The sequence below is a fragment of the Anomaloglossus baeobatrachus genome, chromosome 1 (genome assembly GCF_048569485.1).
Source record: "Anomaloglossus baeobatrachus isolate aAnoBae1 chromosome 1, aAnoBae1.hap1, whole genome shotgun sequence".
Taxonomy (NCBI): Eukaryota; Metazoa; Chordata; class Amphibia; order Anura; family Aromobatidae; genus Anomaloglossus; species Anomaloglossus baeobatrachus.
Window position 1 is genome coordinate 927777093 of NC_134353.1, and position 22143 is coordinate 927799235.

Below are 22143 nucleotides of genomic sequence, written 5' to 3' on the forward strand. Positions count from 1 at the left end.
GCCCCGGCATTTGCCCGGGTATGCCGCGTGCTGACGCCGGTCCTGATTCAGAACCACGAGCAGTTCTGGGTGTATACTGCTAATCCCTACCTAACTGTCCCTATATTTAGTAGCATAGATAGAGACCTTTAGAAAAAGTATTTCTTAAGATCCTTTATGATATGCTAATGAGCGCAGGGACTAGTCCCTGCACTCATTAGCATATCATCATATCATAAAGGATCTTAAGAAAAGCTTTTTCTAAGGGTCTCTATTTCTTAAGATCCTTTATGATATGCTAATGAGTGTGGGGACTAGTTCCTGCGCTCATTAGCATATCATAAAGGATCTGTAGAAATACTTTTTCTAAAGATCCCTTTAATGTATGGTACTAGATACAGGGACGGTTAGACAGGAATTAGGAATATACACCCAGAACTGCTCGTGGTTCTGAATGCATATTGCACCTGACAGGTTCCCTTTAAAGTGAAAATCCCTGTACTGTGACATCACTGGGTATTAAGATATTCCATCTAAAAAAGGTGTTGTATCCATACGCACCAAGGATAAGTAGACATGGAGTTTTTTGAGTTTTTTCATTTTAGGTAAATACCTTTTGAGTGTTTTTTTACAGATTTATATTGTTTTCCTGTTTTTTTTTTGTTATTTTTATATGTTATTTTTATATATCCATCGATGGATAAAACACTTGTTTTCAGGAGAAAAATCTTGCAAATTACTCAAGTGGACGCCCTGACATCTTCCAGGGCGTTATTTCAGCCTTACCATTGACTTCTATTGTATAGTATCAAGTGTCTACTTAGCAAAAAAAAAAAAACTTGTCACTTTTTTTACAACTTTTTGCTTTAATGAAAACTTGAAGTGTTTAAAAGACACTGAAACTAATTCTTTTGAGCGTTTTCGGAGTGCATCTTCTGGCATTTATTTTGAGCAGCTTTGGTCAAAAAAAGTTGAAAAAAATAGTGTGAATATTCCCTTATAGTTATTTGTTCATAAGCTGACAGTCACACCTTGCCTGAAAGATGTCATTATGCTGAAATTATGAGACCTACTTAAAGTTTCTTGGGGTTCTGTTGCCATTTTTTTTTTCCAGAATTAGGGGTATGAGGAGTAATGAAACCATAAAACTGGACAATGTGAGATTAATACAACTATACAATTGTATAGGAGTACCCTAGTGTGCCACCTAATGCTGCCATATAGTGCCAACCTAATGGTAAACACAGAAGTGTCTTTTGGTCAAAGTAAGGCTGTATACAAAAATTGTGTTTTGTTTATGCTCTGAATTTATCCAGAAAAACTCCGGGAGCATGCGCCAAACATGCTTTTTGTAGCCAGCCAAGAGTCTTTCATTTCTTTTTGAGGGATTTCATCCATTCCTCCTTGGAAATGTCTTCCAGTTCTGTGAGATTCCTGGCTCGTCTTCCAGATCTGTGAGATTCCTGGCTTGTCTTCCAGTTCTGTGAGATTCCTGGCTCATAACTTCCAGTTCTGTGAGATTCCTGGCTCGTCTTCCAGATCTGTGAGATTCCTGGTTCGTCTTCCAGTTCTGTGAGATTCCTGCCTTGGTTTCCAACTCTGTGAGATTCCTGCCTTGTTTTCCAGTTCTGTGAGATTCCTGCCTTGTTTTTCAGTTCTGTGATATTCCCGCATCATCTTCCAGTTCTGTGAGATTCCTGGCTCGTTTTCCAGTTCTGTGAGATTCCTTGGTTCGTCTTCCAGTTCTGTGAAATTCCAGGGTCGTCTTCCAGTTCTGTGAGCTTCCTGGCTCGTCTTCCAGTTGTTTGAGATTCCTGCCTCGTCTTCCAGTTCTGTGAGATTCCTGACTCGTCTTCCAGTTCTGTGAGATTCCTGTTTCATCTTCCAGCTCTGTGAGATTCCTGGCTCGTCTTGCATGCTCTGCTTTTTTGAAGTCTAGCCACAGATTTTCTATGATGTTCAGATCAGGGGACTATGAGGGCCGTTGTAAAACCTTCAGCTTGCACTTTTTGAGGTTATCCATTTGCAGGAGCCATCCTCTTTTCTCCACTTTTCTCCTCTTTCCAACTTCTGCGAGATTCCTTGGTTCGTCTTCCAGTTCTGTGAGATTCCTGGGTCGTCTTCCAGTTCTGTGAGCTTCCTGGCTCGTCTTCCAGTTGTGTGAGATTCCTGCCTCGTCTTCCAGTTGTGTGAGATTCCTGCCTCGTCTTCCAGTTCTGTGAGATTCCTGACTTGTCATCCAGTTCTGTGAGATTCCTGTTTCGTCTTCCAGCTCTGTGAGATTCCTGGCTCATCTTGCATGCTCTGCTTTTTTGAAGTCTAGCCACAGATTTTCTATGATGTTCAGATCAGGGGACTATGAGGGCCGTTGTAAAACCTTCAGCTTGCACTTTTTGAGGTTATCCATTTGCAGGAGCCATCCTCTTTTCTCCACTTTTCTCCTCTTTCCAACTTCAGCATTTTTACAGATAGTGTTATGTGTGCCTCAAGAATTTGATGAAATTTCTTTGAGTCCATGCTTCACTCCACCCGTGAAATGATCCCCATGTCTTTGGCTGCAACACAACTCCAAAAACATGCTTGATTCCCCCCATGATTAATAGTTGGCGAGATGTTCTTTTCCTGAAATGCTGAGCCTTTTTTCTCCACACATAGCTTTCATCATTGTTGCCACAGAGTTCTATTTTAACCTAACCGGTCCACAGGACTTGTTTCCAAAATACATCAGGCTTGTTTATATGTCCTTTTGCATACTTCTGACTGAATTTTATGGTGAGGATGCAGGAGAGGTTTTCTTCTGATGGCTCTTCCATGAAGGCCATATTTGTGCATTTGTGTCTGTACAGTAGAACAATGTACCACAACTCCAGAGTCTGCTAAATCTTCCTGAAGGTCTTTTGCAGTCAAGTTCTGATTTGCTTCTGTAACAATCCTACAAGCAGCTCTCAGACATTTTGCTTGGTCCTCCAGACCTTATCTCGACTTCCACTGTTCCTGGTAGCAGCCATTTCTTAATTATATTTTGAACTGAGGAAAAGACAACTTGAAAACGCTTTACTATCTTCTTATAGATGTCTCCTGCTTAGTTGAGCTCCACCATTTTTACATTCAGAGTGCTAGGCAGTAGCTTAGAACAACCCATGACCGCTGTTTTTTGGCACAAGGTTGGAGGAAGCTGGGATTTTATACAGCTGTGAAATTTTCATCTCCCGACCTTTCCTAACAATAATAGTGAACAAGCCATAATCCTAACCGGCCAATTAATGTTGTAAATATTGTTATAAAGTTATTTGAGCACACAAATATCCAAGGGTGACTAAACTTTTGCATCATCCCATTTTCCTTTATGTAAAAGATGAATATATATATATATACTAGAAGGTGGCCCGATTCTACGCATCGGGTATTCTAGAATTTACGTAATGTGTAGTTCATGTATGATTTTTGTTATATATATATATAGATGTTGTTGTGTGTAGTTACCAAGTGTTTGTGTAGGGCGCTGTACATGTTCTGAGTGTCGCGGGGGGTGAGAGCGGTGTTGTATGTGTGTTGCGTGTGTTGCGTTGTTTGTGGAGCGCTGTGTGTCTGTAGCGTTGTGTGTGTGTGTGTGTTGTGCGGTTTGTGTGGGTGTGGTGTGTTTTGGGGGGAGGTATGTTTTGAGCAATGTGTGTGTTGTGCAGTATGTGCGTATATTTGTGTGTGCAGCGTTGTCTGTGTGTGTGGGTGTCTGTGTAGGGCGTTGTTTGTGATTCCTAGTGTGTGTGTGTTGTGCAGTGCGCGTGTGTGTGTGTGTTGGGGGGAGGTGTGCACCTCCCATCGTGCTCCATCCCCCATGCTGCGCACCCCCCATCGTGCTGCATCCCCCATGCTGCGCACTCCCAAACGTGCTCCATCCGCCATGCTGCGCACTCCCAAACGTGGTCCATCCGCCATGCTGCGCACTCCCAAACGTGCTCCATCCGCCATACTGCGCACTCCCCATCGTGCTGCATCCCCCATGCTGCGCACTCCCAAACGTGCTCCATCCGCCATGCTGCGCACTCCCCATCGTGCTCTATCCGCCATGCTGCACACTCCCAAACGTGCTCCATCCGCCATGCTGCGCACTCCCAAACGTGCTCCATCCGCCATGCTGCGCACCCCCTATCATGCTCCATCCGCCATGCTGCGCACTCCCAAACGTGCTCCACCCGCCATGCTGCGCACTCCCAAACGTGCTCCATCCACCATGCTGCGCACTCCCAAACGTGCTCCATCCGCCATGCTGCGCACTCCCAAACGTGGTCCATCCGCCATGCTGCGCACTCCCAAACGTGCTCCATCCGCCATGCTGCGCACTCCCAAACGTGCTCCATCCGCCATACTGCGCACTCCCCATCGTGCACCATCCGGCATGCTGCGCACTCCCAAACGTGCTCCATCCGCCATGCTGCGCACTCCCAAACGTGCTCCATCCGCCATGCTGCGCACTCCCAAACGTGCTCCATCCGCCATGCTGCGCACTCCCAAACGTGCTCCATCCGCCATGCTGCGCACTCCCAAACGTGGTCCATCCGCCATGCTGCGCACTCCCAAACGTGCTCCATCCGCCATGCTGCGCACTCCCAAACGTGCTCCATCCGCCATACTGCGCACTCCCAAACGTGCTCCATCCGCCATGCTGCGCACTCCCAAACGTGCTCCATCCGCCATGCTGCGCACTCCCAAACGTGCTCCATCCGCCATGCTGCGCACTCCCAAACGTGGTCCATCCGCCATACTGCGCACTCCCAAACGTGCTCCATCCGCCATGCTGCGCACCCCCCATCATGCTCCATCCGCTTGGGAGTGCGCAGCATGCCGGATGGTGCACGATGGGGAGTGCGCAGTATGGCGGATGGAGCACGTTTGGGAGTGCGCAGCATGGCGGATGGACCACGTTTGGGAGTGCGCAGCATGGCGGATGGACCACGTTTGGGAGTGCGCAGCATGGCGGATGGACCACGTTTGGGAGTGCGCAGCATGGGGGATGCAGCACGATGGGGAGTGCGCAGTATGGCGGATGGAGCACGTTTGCTCAGCCTCTCTCCTTCCAGCCTCCCTCAGCATCAGCCTCCCCCTCCCAGCCTTCCCCAAGATCAGCCTCTCTGCTCCCAGCCTCCTCCAGCACGCCGTGCTCCTCTGCCGACACTCACCCACACAACCGATCGCATCCACTCACCCACACAACCGATCGCATCCACTCACACACACAACCGATCGCATCCACTCACACACACAACCGATCGCATCCACTCACACACACCCGATCGCATACACTCACACACACAGACACTGACGATATTGCACATACGCGCTGATACTCACAACATCCGGGGATATCACATGCTTCTGGCCATGTGATCCTCCGTCAGGTCCTGGAAGCTCACAGCACAATATCGCCGCCGAGAAGCAAGCGATATCCCAGGATGTTGTGAGTATTTGGATGCGATGTGATGTGTGTGTGTGTGTGAGTGTGATCTGATTTGTGTGTGTGTGTGTGTGTGTATGTGTGTGTGTGTGTGCTGTTATGTGTCTGTATTTTCCGCAGCTGCAGGACCTTGATGTGTGGATGCGATGTGATGTGTGTGTGAGGTGTGTGTGAGAGTGAGTGTGAGCCGGTGTACACTGGTAACTATGATACACATCGGGTAACTAAGGGACCTTAGTTACCCGATGTGTATAATGGTTACCAGCTTTCACGGCCTCCGTTAAGATCCCAGCATCGCAAGGTTATGTCTGGCGCTGCCGGGATCCTGACGGAGCCGGTGTAGAAGCAAGTGATATCCCAGCATGTTGTGATGTGTGGATGTGATGTGTGAGGTGTGTGTGAGAGTGAGTGTGATCTGATGTGTGTGTACTCACCTGGGAATCGGAGCCCCGTGTCAGTTGGGCCACAGCGAGCGTGCATTGCGTGAGGGGGGCGGGGCCTGCAGAGAGCCGGGGCGAGAGGCCAATCCGTGTGGGGGGGCGGGGCCATGGCGAGCCCAGCGGCCAATCAGCTTTGTGTCACCGTAAGGACACAATTTCGGAGCATGACAGACAGACAGACAGACAGATAGACAGACAGACAGACAGACAGAGACAGAATAAGGCAATTATATATATAGATATATATATATATATATATGTATGTATGTATGTATGTATGTATGTATGTATGTATATATATATATATATATATATATATATATATTTGCCTAAAATACAAAGGAAATGTGTCTTCTTTAACTTTATGCCTTTTAGAGATCATTTCATTTTCAACTTCTTTAACTGTTCACAATAACAGTAATTTGGACCAGGGGTCTGGAAACATTTGCATACCACTGTATGTGTTGACATACCTTTTTACTGTTTTGGACAGCTTAGCCTATGGCATTATACAAAGGGATTCAGTAATTAATATGTACTGCATCTTGAGAGTCAATGAACAGCATGTGCCGCTGTATGTGTATATATGTGTATATAATGACATGTAATGTGTATATATGTGTATATAATTGTAACAGCGTGTCCTTCCCCCGCTTGTGCTCATGGTGTAATAGTCTGTCATTCCTTTGTGCTGCTTCTGCTGAGAGATTGTTTGTTCTTCTCAGCATGGGACTCCTCCAATCCACAACTTGGTAGACAGAACAGAGCCAGGAGTCTAAAGTCCATTCACGTATCAAATGTCCAGGGGGAGGTGTGCCCACCTTAGGGGCTGATCCCAGGAGAGAAGAACAATGAGACCCATTTTAGTTCAGTTAGTTGGATCTCGGCTGGAGAAGCATTAGGATCTATAGCTGAGGCTGGATCCTAGGGCCTATGTATGGACTGTCACAGATTGGAGATCAGTGGCCACGTGGGATTGGGTTTTGTTGTTCCCCCTGTTGGACTCAAGGAACTCATATAAGGACCATTGCCATATTTTCCCTGGCGTTGGAATACCGGGCGGTGCCCCTGGATCTTTTTTTTTATTGTGGACTCCTTGCAGACTTTAAGGATTTATATTTATGTTTGGTGCTTTATCTTTGTGGTTCCAATAAAGCCCTTGGATTGTTCCTTGGCCTGGCGTCCCTTACTGCTCTGTCGCATACCCCGTTACAATAATGACATGTGCATGTGTATATATGTGTATATAATGACATGTAATATGTATATCTAATATATAAAGCTGAATGTGTGTATGTATGTATGTGTATGTCCGGGATTGGCATCCGCACCGTCGCAGCTACAGCCATAAAATTTTGCACACTCACACTTCTGGACCTCGAGAGCGTCATAGGCTATGTTTTGAGGGGAAATTTTAACCCTGCGCTTTACAGTTATTCACCAAAAAACCTGCCTCCATTAAAGCAAATGGAGCTGGGAGCCACAGTGCAGCCAGAACTTCAGAAGAATCCACGCCCTTAAATGGAATGTTGGCGTGTCACAATGCAGCCAGGGAAAGAGACAAACATAGACAGGGAAAGAGGCAGACACAGACAGGGTAAGAAACAGACATAGACAGGGTAAGAGACAGACACAAAGAGACAGACACAGACAAAGAGACAGACTGACAGGGAAAGAACAGACAGGGAAAGAGAGGGAAAGAGACAGAGAGGGTAAGAGACAGACAAAGACAGGTAAAGAGACAGACACAGGGAAAGAGACAGAGGGAAAGAGAGGGAAAGAGACAGACAGGGAAAGAGAGGGAAAGAGACAGACAGGGAAAGAGATTGAGACAGACGGAGAAAGAGACAGACAAAGAGATAGAGAGACAGATATATACAGAGGGGGAGACAGACATTATAATTACATTTCTATCTATTTGTTTTGTGGTGTTTGTGTGCAGAATACATTTTTGTTAATACATTCTATTTTGTTAACAGCAGTTATTAACCCTGGCGAAGCCGGGTAGTACAGATAGTTTATGTAAATAATGACATGTCCTGGAGCCTTTCTTCAGATATGCACATTTACTAATCCCACTAAGCACCATGAGACCTAGGCAGGTGTTTGGCTCTAAGTTGGCATGGACCGGTCAGTTGCGATTATAACCATGTGCAGTTGATGAGATATTAATGTTAAGGAGTGCCGTGGTGTGTTCAGGGTTAATGTGATTAGTCCGGTGACTGCACCAACACCCTCAGGTCAGGAAACCTTTTATACTTGACAGGTCCTGGAATATGAAGCACATGACGCGCCGGGATCTGACCGGAGGAGACTCAAGAGGCCGTAAAGTCTCTTCACATGACTCGAGCTTTTCTGTATTACTCAGATTAAACTGTTCACATCAAATTCCCCGTCGGCCTTAATCTATCAGTTCATGGAGTCATTAGGAAGCCACGACTTGTGCTTTACAGGCCCCTGTGCCGGAGTTTAATAACGCCTGACATCACTATAAAACAGTATTACTGATTACGGAGCCTGCAATAAGGTTATACAGACCCTTAATATGATCTACCTGACGTTACTGGCTGAACACCAAGAAACAGGTTCCTGCTACAGTCGTTTCTATGAATATATGACCTTGTGTTCTAGGCAGCAAAAGATCAAAAAATCAATATATAACTGCCTATGCAAAAGCGGGGTTCTGCAGATGAGCCCATCACTAACTTTATCCAAAAAATTGTTTAAAAGAACTGAGAGTCCTCAGTGGTTGATACCTGAGGACTCTCAGTTCTTTTAAACAATTTTTTTATCTCTACTGGCTAACACGGTACAAAGATATATTTTACTTGTAACTTTATCCATTGCCTTACTGAAACTATAAGGGAGGGGATGGAGCTGCAGCTTCTCTGTTTTAAAATTGGGAGGGGGGGGGATGCAGCTGCAGATTTTATTGCTAGAAGTGAGGAAAGGATTTTTCTTGCTATAAGTAAGGAGGGGGATGCAGCTTCAATATATCTGGCTCTAAGTGGTAAGGACTTGCCGTTTCTTTGGCTTCTAACTGAGGAGGGGGAGTCTGCTGCAGTTTTTCTGGCTTTGATTGATGAGGGGAATGCAGCCGCGGTTTCTCTGGCTCTAAATAGGAAGGGGGATTGTCATGCTAGGTACAGGGAAGTACCAAGAGCACGGTGAAAGGGAAGGGAAGTCCTTTGTCTAGGAAGAGGGAAGATGGTGACTCCTGACCAAACCTAGTGCTGATCCTCAGGGTCCCTCACCACTCTAGATAGGTTCCACACCTATGCGCCGAGCTGGTTACCTGATCCTAGGTATCCCTAGTGCTGAGCCCTAAACAGGTGGGATGAGCTCTTCCTCAACCCCACTAAACACTATAAACAACACATGGAGAACAAATGGGGGGGGGGGGCGGGCATGAACTACTTATCCACAGATGAATCAGGCAGAAGTTCAGCACAGCTTTCAGCAACGATACCACAGAGGAGTACAAGCCACCTGCTTGTAGCCTCGACTTGAAGGAACTGAAAATATCACCAGCACCACTCCAAGGAAGGAAGGAGTATTTAAACACCAAGGGACTACTGATGATCAGCAGCTGGGTGAAAGGCGAGCTCCTGCTGGGTCCAAAAGGGAGAGAGATGAATCCAGCAGGAAAGCTACCTATACCAATGAATACTGACAGCAGGAACAATGGAAAGTCAGGGAGCATTCTGCGCAGCCAGATGCTGTGACCTTCTATGACCCAAAACCACATTACTGTCACCCATGACACACCTGTGACAGCGATGCAACTGAAGTTTCTTTTGCTGTTTGTGATAAATGGGAAAGAATCGTGGTTGCCCTGGCTTTAAGCATTACAAAGTTTGTCAAGGGTTGCTATTTGTTTTTATGGATTGTTTCTATGGAAAAATATCTCCTTACAGGGGGAGAGTCCTGATGAAGCCATAGAGAAGCTCTTTGGCTCTGTTCTAGGAAGCCATATAGCTTCCGTGTATTGAGTTCTGGGGTGTACAGAAACCCCTAGGTGTGGGATCTGTGGTGTGGTAGGACATAGTATGCAGTGACACCCCCATGTCCTGCCATGATACTGACGACCAGGACATACACTTCCAAGCTGCCAGTTGCAGAAGGAAGTACCAGTACCATTGAATTGGTGGTCCACAGTTCAATTTCCCAGGGAATAGAGGCAGGTATATACTGTATAAAGGATCGCTGGGTTGTGTGTTGTGTCTAAAGGCCTCTTCACACACAACGAGATCTCTAACGAGATCGTTGCTGAGTCACAGTTTCTGTGACGTAGCAACGATCTCACCAGTGATCTCGTTATGTGTGACAACTACCAGCGATCAGTCCCCTGCTGTGAGATCGCTAGTCGTTGCCGAATGGTCCGGACCATTTTCTTCAAAGGTGTTGTCCTGCTGGGCAGGATGCATCGCTGTGTTTGACGCCTACCAACGACCTCCTAACGACCTCGCTGACGACTGCAAATTCAGACACGTAGACGTGCATTGTGCGTTGCCTTTTCCACGCCCCTTCAGTTCCGATTGGTGGCCGCTACTGCGTTGTGATTGGACGGCCCTGCCTTTCGTATCGTAGTTGCGACTCCACCCGGGAACTGGGAACAAATGAACCGGGGACGAATGAATACGGGTGGAGTCGCAGCTACGATCCTCAAAGCAAGACGACAACAGGAACAAAGGATGAAGTTCTACTATGTTGTCTTTTGAAGGCCGTCCGCCCAATCAGAACACAGTAGCGGCCACCAATCAGAGCTGAGGGGCGCGCAAAAGGCGACGCATATGCACGCCTATGTGTCTTACATCTTCAAACACTATTCCCCTATTCAAGGTCTGAATTGTCACACTAGCTGCTGTGTGACAGGGTTCCAACGACCGCCGAGATCATTATACAGGTCGCTCATCGTTACTGCGTCGTTGGTAGGGTCTGATGTGGGACATCTCACCAGCAACCTCCCAGCGACCAGCGATCCTTATCAGGTCGTATCGTTTTCGGGATCACTGGTAAGTCGTTGTGTGTGACTGGGCCTTAAGCCTAAAGTTGATTAGAGAACCTTCATACCATGGATCTCTGTAACTTTGAAGCCATTATTTGTTACCGATGAATGTTTTGGAAGGGTAGTAGTTGAAGCAGGCTGGTCCACCTGTGTAGATGCTAGGAGCCTGGAGGGGGCGAGAGTGGGCTTGTCCATCATGAACTGTTGATGGGCTGGAGTAAATAGTGGGTAATAGTGTTTTTGAGGAAGCCTTCCTAGAGTTGTTCTTGAGTGCCAAGGTGCCATGGTAAGGTAGGCATGTAGTCTGTGAAGAAGAGATGGTGATCTACCAAGGGGAACCATTAATGGTGGGACGTGTGCTATCTTTAGCCTTGGAGAAGTTAGAAGGGAGTCTGGTGGGAGACTTGAGTGTGGTTTGGGGGACCTCGGGACACATCAGCCCAGGAGGACTTGTCTTGTAGACTATAAAGTGGCTCGTAAAGTTGTCTTCGTTCAAGGTAAACCCACAACCACCAAGCAAATAGTCTGTACAACAGTGCACAGAGGCTATATTGCTTCTCGGAATAGCACAATGGCTCTGCCCAGTGCCAATGTATGGAGATGTTCTGTCCCCGAAGCCATACTCGTACGGATAAATAGCTCCATAAATACGGAATTAATGGCAGCCTGTTTGATTCTTTGCAATGGAGAGCTATAAAATATCATATATTGTACTGTGCAATGTATATATACTCAGATGAACCACTCCGTTGGGCGTCTGTCCTACGGTACGCGGTAATAACATTCGACAGAGAATATTCCATCACCTTTTGGCAACGTGATTGTTTTTATGTAGCAGATGGAAGAATTAGATTTGTGAGGCAGGAAGAGGTAATGCCTGCAGAGGTGACTCGTTTCCTAAGTTGCGGAGAGCATTTAGGAATATTTAATAAGATTCTGGCAGCTTAATTTGAATAACTGAGAACTTTGACGGTAACGACGGCCGTGGCGGAATTCATTACATCTTCATTTCCAGGAAAATGTGTTTTCGTAGTGGAAGACTAGCAGGTGTCTCTGAAGATGATCATTTTCACATTGTCAGAAATTACTTTGTTTTTTCTCATTGTGGTCTCAATTACATTCTACGACTTTTTTTTATTTTTTTTATATTGTTACCGAGTACAAGGTTCTGGTTCCTTTGTGTTAGAAAAAGTATGACGCTAGCTAAACTGGTTGTCTAGATTTTGGGTTTGCAGGGACAGCAAGCGCATCTGGACCAAAACGTCTCTATCCAACACCCCTGGCCTTTGGAGTCTTGAGGGGCCCCAAGATTCCCCTGACCAGTAGTATAATTGCACATAGTAGATGTGGCCCGCTTACCGATCTTTGCATTGGGCCCACCCCCCCATTGAGTGCTGAGTTTCCAGTCCTTAGTGAAGCATTGTAATACAAGGGCTTACGATGCAACATCCCAAGCAAGGATATTGCTAAGCCAAGTCACAGTTGACAGTAGAAACAGAGAAGATTGAAATGGTGCCGGAGTCTCTCTCACTGCTCTGGTGGGATTTTGGTCCACTCTTCTTCCAGTCTTTCCCACAGTTCTTTGACTGTTGTGAGTTTCTTGACCATAACTTTGTCACCAAGGATTTTCCAGAGGTTTTCTATTAGGTTTAGATCAGGACTCTGAGCTCTGGCCATTTTATTGTTTCAATGTTTTCTGTTTCAAGGAATTGCTTTCCCCGTTTTGCTGTGTGACAGGGGACATTTTCCTGCATGGAAATTGGTGGCTGATTGAGTGATGAGTTTCCAGTCCTTAGTGAAGCATTGTAATACAAGGGCTTACGATGCAACATCCCAAGCAAGGATATTGCTAAGCCAAGTCACAATTTACAGTAGAAACAGAGAAGATTGAAATGGTGCCGGAGTCTCTCTCACTGCTCTGGTTGGATTTTGGTCCACTCTTCTTCCAGTCTCTCCCACAGTTCTTTGACTGTTGTGAGTTTCTTGACCATAACTTTGTCACCAAGGATTTTCCAGAGGTTTTCTATTAGGTTTAGATCAGGACTCTGGGCTGTGGCCATTTTATTGTTTCAATGTTTTCTGTTTCAAGGAATTGCTTTCCCCGTTTTGCTGTGTGACAGGGGACGTTGTCCTGCATGGAAATTGGTGGCTGATTGAGTGATGATCGCAAGGAAGCAACCACGTGTTGTTGAAGAAGGTTCTGATCCACACTTGCATTCACTCTGCCATGTAGCTGTATGAGAGGTCCAACTCCTGCTGCATAAAGCATTCCCCAAACCATGACACTTCCTCCTCTACCTTTTACTGACTTCTTAACACATTTTGGGTTTAGTCTTTTCCCAGTTTGTCAACAAACATAATGTTTCCCATCAGACCCAAATAAATTAAACTTGCTTTGATCAGTAAAATGAACTGTGGACCACTTCTCCTCTGTCCACACAACATGCTCCTCACCAAAGGTGAGTCTAGCCTTGTGATTCTTTCTGGTAATGAGAGATTTGGTCACTGCAGAGTGGGCTTTCAGTCCAAATGCTCTTAAACGTTGTGACACTGTATGACGAGACAGATCCTTACCCAGTTCAGTGCTGAATTGGCGAATAATCCAGCTGCAGTGATAAAACAATTACCCATGGAGATTCTCCACATTATCCTGTCCTCTCTTGCATTTGTCTTTTGAGGGCGAGCAGCCTTCTTGGGGAACTTGAAAGAGTTTGTGATGTTGTAAAGATGCAATATTCTCAAAATCACAGGCTTGGAATGACCAACTTATCTTGCTATGACTGATAGGGTCACCCCTTTGGCCTTCATCTAGACAACTTGCCGCCACAGGGTTTCAGTCACTTTGGAACGGCACACCATTTTTGCAAAGTCAGTGCAAACTGGAAAGTTAGGCTGCCAGTCACATAGGGTTTGTCAGATAATTAAGGAAATTTGCACCAATAACTTGCAGGTATCTGAAACTGTTCTCTAATTTTGTTCCGTGTTCTTTTACATTTATCTCATTTACATTTTTATTATGTGCTTTACAATAAATTCACTTTATGAAATAAGCAGAAAATCCTGCGAGTTTCCTCATGTTAATCACATAGGACGACACAATGACCGCAACATTTAGGAAATTGTGTGTTGTTCTCTAATTTGTGTATGTATACATAAAACCACTTCATGGTACACAGTGGATATCCCTCAGAGATAGCCAAGATGTGGGGTTCCACATGGCACATTAATAAGTTCCACTATAAAGGTGTTTTTGGTCAGCACAACATAGGGGCATTATTTAAATGGAATCTGTCACACTTTTGCATTTTTATTGTTATATACAGTGTCTTGCGAAAGTATTCAGCCCCATTGAATTTTTCAACTTTTCCCCCCATTTCAGTCTTCAAACATCAAGATAAAAATATTAATGTTCTGGTGAAGAATCAACAACAAGTGGGACACAATTGTGAAGCTGAACGATATTTATTGCTTATTTTAAACTTTTAAAAAAAATAAATAACTGAAAAGTGGAGCGTGCAATATTATTCATCCCCTTTAAGTTAATACTTTGTAGCGCCACCTTTTGCTGCGATTACAGCTGCAGTCGCTTGGGGTATGTGTCTATCAGTTTTGCACATGGAGAGACTGAAATTCTTGCAAATTCTTTCTTTGTAAACAGCTGGAGCTGAGTGAGGTTGGATGGAGGCGTTTGTGAACAGCAGTTTTCAGCTCTTTCCACAGATTCTCGATTGGGTTCAGGTCTGGACTGTGACTTGGCCATTCTAACCCTGGATACGTTTATTTGTGAACCATTCCATTGTAGATTTTGCTTTATGTTTGGGATCATTGTCTTGTTGGAAGACAAATCTTCGTCCCAGTCTCAGGTCTTTTGCAGACTCCAACAGGTTTTCTTCAAGAATGGTCCTGTATTTGGCTCCATCCATCTTCCCATCAATTTTAACCATCTTCCCTGTCCCTGCTGAAGAAAAGCAGGCCCAAACCATGATGCTGCCACCACCATGTTTGACAGTGGGGATGGTGTGTTCAGGGTGATGAGCTGTGTTGCTTTTACGCCAAACATATCGTTTGTCATTGTGCCCAAATAGTTCGATTTTGGTTTCATCTGATCAGAGCACCTTCACCACATGTTTTGTGTCTCCCAGGTGGCTTGTGGCAAAATTTAAACAACACTTTTTATGGATCTTGTTTAATCTTATCTTTGAGAAATGGCTTTCTTCTTGCCACTTTTCCATAAAGGCCAGATTTGTGCAGTGTACGACTGATTGTTGTCCTATGGACAAACTCTCCCACCTCAGCTGTAGATCTCTGCAGATCATCCAGAGTGATCATGGGCCTCTTGGCTGCATCTCTGATCAGTCTTCTCCTTGTGTGAGATGAAAGTTTGGATGGACGGCCGGGTCTTGGTAGATTTGCAGTGGTATGAGACTCCTTCCATTTCAATATGATCGTTTGCACAGTGCTCCTTGGGATGTTTAAAGTTTTGGAAATCTTTTAGTAACCAAATCTGGCTCCAAACTTCTCCACAACAGTATCACGGACCTGCCTGTTGTGTTCCTTGGTCTTCATGATGCTCTCTGCGCTTTAAACAGAACACTGAGACTATCACAGAGCAGGGGCATTTATACGGAGACTTGATTACACACAGGGGATTGTATTTATCATCATAAGTCATTTCGGACTACATTGGATCATTCAGAGATCCTCAATGAACTTCTGGAGTGAGTTTGCTGCACTGAAAGTAAAGGGGATGAATAATATTGCAAGCCCCAATTTTCAGTTATTTATTTTTTTTAAAAAGTTTAAAATAAGCAATAAATTTTCGTTCAACTTCACAATTGTGTCCACTTGTTGTTGATTATTCACCATAACATTAACATTTTTATCTTTATGTTTGAAGCCTGAAATGTGGGAAAAGGTTGAAAAAGGTCAAGGGAGCCGAATACTTTCGAAAGGCACTGTATATGGGCATACAGGTGGCATAGAGGTGAAATTAGCCATACCTGTATGCCTTCTGGATGAGGGGTCATTTGGCAATAATCCTCTTTTATATCTTCTGTCTTCCAGGCTATGGGGCGTACACTGCCCAGAAGATTTTTTTTTTATATTTTGCTCAATTAAAAACAAATAATATTTAAACAAAACATGAAAACATTAATACTTTACATTTTTATCAGTTATTGAATTTTTTTTTTTTATGACACATCCCTTTAAGCGATTTGTCCAAAATAGATGGAAATCATTTGCAATCTTCAATGAATTTTTAAAGCCTTGTGTTGAACTCAGTTCGCGCAGAATCGATTGCTCCTCTCTAATTAACAGAAAATCTCAGAATTCCCCAGAGCTTATAAGGTTCATGTAACACTAGAATTCTAATGAAATGGGATGTCTAATTCCCTTAGGAAATGGTGGATGGTCTTCAGTGACATTTATGACAGTGGTTTATTTAACTTAATAATATCCTGATAATAGTGGAATGTGGGGCTGTCATTAATACATGGCTGTGCCTAACATAGACACGTGAGTGACGTCATCTATATACAGTGCACCGCTCCATTCATACTTCTTAGTAAGAGAGAATGGAACAATTCTGGAGAAAACCACCGATAGCCTAACCTAGTTATAGCATTTTTCATAATGAGCAGTATTATAGCAGTTATATTCTTGTACATAGGGGCAGTATTATAGTAGTTATATTCTTGTACATAGGAGCAGTATTACAGTAGTTATGTTCTTGTACATAGGGGCAGTATTATAGTAGTTATATTCCTGTACATAGGGGTCAGTATTATAGTAGTTATATTCTTGTACATAGGGGCAGTATTATAGTAGTTATATTCCTGTACATAGGAGGCAGTATTATAGTAGTTATATTCTTGTACATAGGGGCAGTATTATAGTAGTTATATTCCTGTACATAGGAGGCAGTATTATAGTAGTTATATTCTTGTACATAGGAGGCTGTATTATAGTAGTTATATTCTTGCACATAGGGGCAGTATTATAGTAGTTATATTCTTGTACATAGGGGGTAGTATTATAGTAATTAGACTTTTGTACATAGGAGCAGTATTATAGTAGTTATATTCTTGTACATAGTGGCAGTATTATAGTAATTAGACTTTTGTACATAGGGAGCAGTATTATAGTAGTTATATTCTTGTACATAGGGGCAGTATTATAGTAGTTATATTCATGTACATAGGAGCAGTATTATAGTAGTTATATTCTTGTACATAGGGGCAGTATTAAAGTAGTTATATTCTTGTACATTGGGGGCAGTATTATAGCAGTTATATTCTTGTACATAGAGGACAGTATTATAGTAGTTATATTCTTGTACATAGGGGCAGTATTATAGTAGTTATATTCTTGTATATAGGGGCAGTATTATAGTAGTTATATTCTTGTACATAGGGAGCAGTATTATAGTAATTATATTCTTGTACATAGGGGCAGTATTATAGTAGTTATATCCTTGTACATAGTGGCAGTATTATAGTAGTTATATTCTTGTGCAGAGGGGCAGTATTATAGTAGTTATATTCTTCTGCATAGGGGTGGTATTATAGTAGTTATATTCTTGTACATAAGAGCAGTTAGTTGTATTCCTGTACATAGGGGCAGTATTACAGTGCTTACATTACCTTGAAAAAGTATTCATACCCTGTGAACGTTTCCACATTTTTCACATTTTTTGCATTACACTTACAAATTTAAATGTATTTTATTGTGATTTTATGTGATACACTAACACAAAAGAGCAAGTATTTGTGAAGTGTAAAGGAAAGGATACATGACGTATCTAAAAGAGATAATTGGGTCTCCCATGTACCAAAACACCTCTTAACCACTCTACTTGAAATAAAGACATAACAACTTTTTGGGCGAATGGCCACAGCTTTTATTTAACAGTATACATGTATCAAAACTTGTGGCTCAGCATGCCACCCTCTTTAAACATAAACCGATACATGTATACCCTCCCAACTGGCAAACAACCGATAGGTCCGTCCAAGAAGCCACTAATCATCCTTATCCCCTGGCCGTAACATACCACTGGCCCAGAGGACCACCTCGGCTGTGTCCAACCAACCCAAGGTGTGGGGTACTAACGTTCCATCGTTAAAATACCCCTCCCCAGAACCTGCAGGACCTACGCCCACAAGTTCCCAATCCTGTCTGAAGCCACTACCCCTGAGTGACTTCATACTCCCCACCGACTATCGGTGCTCCCAGCCTCTAGGAACGGACCTATCCCCCCGCTGCGACAAACAAAGAGAACCACCATATAAACCTTTGCAATTTTTTTTTTTTTTTTTTTTTTTTTTTTGAATTTTTCATTTTTTTTTTATATAATTTTTACATTCTTTTTTTTTTTTTTTTTTTATTTTTATATTAAGGGCGGGTGGGCGGGCCAAACACGACTGGCACCAACGGCAAAAGAGGAGGTACTGCCCCTAACTGCCCCTTATAAACCCCCCCTTTTCTCCCCACCCCTCATGACCTCTGGCCCAATCCTCGCCGCTCACCAAACCACCAATCCCTTAATCCCTTACACAGCCCTATTCCCTCAACATTAACCCCTTCCTACCCTATACCCTCCCGATAGTCATGGGCTCATTCACCCCTATGGGGCTCATTGCCCATCTTGACGTATCTAGAAGGGATAATTGGGTCTCCCATGTACCAAAACACCTCTTAACCACTCTACTTGAAATAAAGACATAACAACTTTTTGGGCGAATGGCCACAGCTTTTATTTAACAGTATACATGTATCAAAACTTGTGGCTCAGCATGCCACCCTCTTTAAACATAAACCGATACATGTATACCCTCCCAACTGGCAAACAACCGATAGGTCCGTCCAAGAAGCCACTAATCATCCTTATCCCCTGGCCGTAACATACCACTGGCCCAGAGGACCACCTCGGCTGTGTCCAACCAACCCAAGGTGTGGGGTACTAACGTTCCATCGTTAAAATACCCCTCCCCAGAACCTGCAGGACCTACGCCCACAAGTTCCCAATCCTGTCTGAAGCCACTACCCCTGAGTGACTTCATACTCCCCACCGACTATCGGTGCTCCCAGCCTCTAGGAACGGACCTATCCCCCCGCCACAGACCGGCCGCGTGACTCCTTACGTGGCCCGGGCCCCCCACACCCCTATGGCTTGCTCCAGACCATCCCGCAAACCAAGCATCCACAAGTCCAAGCCGATATCTGTGAGATGCACCCCATCTCTCCTCAAATATTGACCTGCCGACTCCTCCAATTCCTTATGTCGCACCACCAAGCCCCCATTCCGCGCCACAAAACGGCCAATCGCCCTATTCAATTTAATTCGTGCCCTATTAATACGGTCGACCGACCTCCCAAAACGCCAATTTTCCCTAGCCACAATATCCGACCATACGATAATAATACCCGGGAACGCTCTCCACAGGTGCAAAAGATCCAGCTTAATGTCCCTTTTTAGTTCCCTTGCTGTCCTCACCCCTAAATCATTCCCCCCCACATGCAAAATGAGAACATTAGGATCCTGGTCGATCCTACTATAGTAAGCCACCTCTGGCCGAACTCTCCCCCAGGTCATGCCCCGAATCCCGATCCATTTGACCCGTGCATCCGTCCTCGCCACTCCAAGTTGCCGACCGTCGGGACGCACATCCGCCCGCAACGCTCCCCAGTGAACAAAGGAATGCCCGAGAATCCACACCAGGCACACACCTAAAAAATATAAAACCAAGAGTAAACAGCAACTGAACGAAAACCATGCCTCAAAATAAACACCTATTAACCCCTGTAATTCCAAACCAGCTGAGTCACTCCCCCTCACCCCTCAGCAGGTGAGGCCGTATGTACAAACGGAACCTGGACGACTCCCATCTCCCAATACGCCGGATACAATCATCACTCAAGCCCCACTTGGCCGCCTCTGTCGCTGCCCCAATCCGAAAGGAGTGTGACCCATAGTCACCTGGCACCTCCCCTACTCGTGCCAACACCGTTTTTAAAACCGCAATAAACTGGAATCTGGACAGCGCAGAACCCTCCATGTGTCTCAAGAAAACCCCAGGATAACCTCCCCTTATCTTCAAAAACTCCGTCACCTGCCCAACCGGGCACAATGGGTGTCCAGGTATCCCATACAAAACCACCAGGCGCCCACGCCCCACCTGGTCCGTTTTGGAAAAACGTAATCGACATTCCACTCGATCAACTCCAAGCGTTACGTCTTCCAACAACAAACCTCCTACTACCTGCTTCGCCGGACTAACCAACTCGCCAATCCGAAAGGCCCCGAAAAAGGCCAACACAAATGCCACTGCAAACAGCCTCTGCTCGTAAGGGGACACACATACTTCCCCCAAGCAGCCCACTAAACGCACCAACAATGGTAGCGATATCGGCCGCCTAGAGTCCCGCGACCGCACCCCTCTCCTAAAACCCTTCATGGCCTGCCGTACTAGAAAATCCTTCGTGGCATCCCGCACACCTTGCAACTTGAATAAAAAGGCCAAGGCTGACAAACGGTAACTCATTACCGATACGGACCGTCCCGCTGAAAAATCGCCACTAATCACCGCCAAAACCCCCACCACTCGGCCATTATAACCCGGCCCCATGAACTCCGATCCGCCTAACTCTTCCCACTCCTTCCACACTGCCTGGTATCGGCACCAAGTAGCCTCAGACACCGATCTCCTAATGCCCTCCCAAGCTACGCCAAGGCTAGATCCCACAACCATTCCGGACATAGTGCTCCATCGTCGTCTGCTCCCGGCACCAGCCTTCTGAACCTGCGAAACTGAAACCGAGACAGCGCATCAGCCACTTCATTCTGAACCCCCGGCACATGCCTCGCCACAACACAAATGTTCAGTGCCAAGCAACGGAGCACAAGATGCCTCAGATACCCCACCACCGGGGGAGATTTTGCTGACAACGAATTGATCGAATGAACCACCGCCATATTATCACAATGCATGCAAACCTTTTTTCCCGAAAATTCCGAGCCCCACAGTTCGAGCGCCACTATGATCGGGAACAATTCCAGCAAAGCCAAATTCTTCACCAGCCCTTTCTCCTTCCATGCTTGTGGCCACTGTGCCACGCACCAATGAGTCTGGAAAATCGCTCCAAAACCCGTCGCCCCTGCCGCATCCGTAAACAGCTCAATCTGACTATTGGACATTGCCTTGCTCATCCACAGTGTCCTACCATTATACTTGTCTAAAAAAGAATCCCAAACCAGCAGATCCCCTTTCATCAACCTCGTCACTCTGACAAAATGATTCGGCGCTGTCACCCCAGCAGTCGCGCTCGCCAATCTCCTATTAAATATGCGCCCCATCGGCATGATGCGACAGGCGAAATTAAATTTTCCCAAAACTGACTGCAGCTCTCTCAGCTTCACCTTTTTAGCCTGGTACAATGACCGCACTGACGCTTTTTAAATCCACCAACTTCCCTTCCGGCAAGCGGCATTCCATTGCCATCGTGTCGATTTCTATGCCCAAAAAGCATAAAGCAGTCACTGGCCCTTCCGTTTTGTCTTTTGCCAAAGGAATACCCAAACTCTGCGCTATCCGCTGCAACGTAAACAACAACAATGAACAAACCGAGGACCTTGCCGGCCCAACACAAAGGAAATCGTCCAAGTAATGAATGACGGAGTGAACCCCCGCTATGTCCCGGACTACCCATTCCACAAAAGAACTAAACGCCTCGAAATAAGAACAAGAAATAGAACATCCCATGGGCAGGCAACGGTCCACATAATACTCCCCCTCCCACATACATCCCAACAGATGCTGACTGTCCGGATGCACTGGGAGCAAGCGAAACGCTGCCTCCACATCCGCTTTTGCCATCAGGGCCCCACGCCCGGCTGCCCGCACCAAATCCAAAGCTCTGTCAAAAGACACATAACAAACCGCTGACAGCTCAGGTGATATCCCATCATTCACCGACAACCCAGCCGGGTAGGATAAATGATGTATGAGCCGAAATTTCTTCGGCTCTTTTTTGGGAACCACCCCCAATGGCGAAATCCGAAGATTGGAAATTGGTGGGTCCTGAAAGGGGCCCGCCATCCTCCCTAATTCAACCTCCTTGTCCAGCTTCTCTTTCACAACCTCCGGATGTTCCCTTGCAGACCTCAAGTTACCCGGGCGAAAAACTGGGGCCCCAGATTCAAACGGAATCCGAAAACCCTCCGTAAAACCCTTCCTCAATAACTCGGCCGCCCGTACATCCGG

At 45.4% G+C, this 22143-nt stretch overlaps 1 protein-coding gene across 2 annotated transcripts in view; it reads left to right on the plus strand.

Moving 5' to 3' along the window:
- Positions 1 to 22143, plus strand: part of RAB27B (RAB27B, member RAS oncogene family) — a 358505-nt gene that overhangs the window by 133028 nt on the left and 203334 nt on the right. The gene's annotated exons all lie outside the window — the stretch shown is intronic.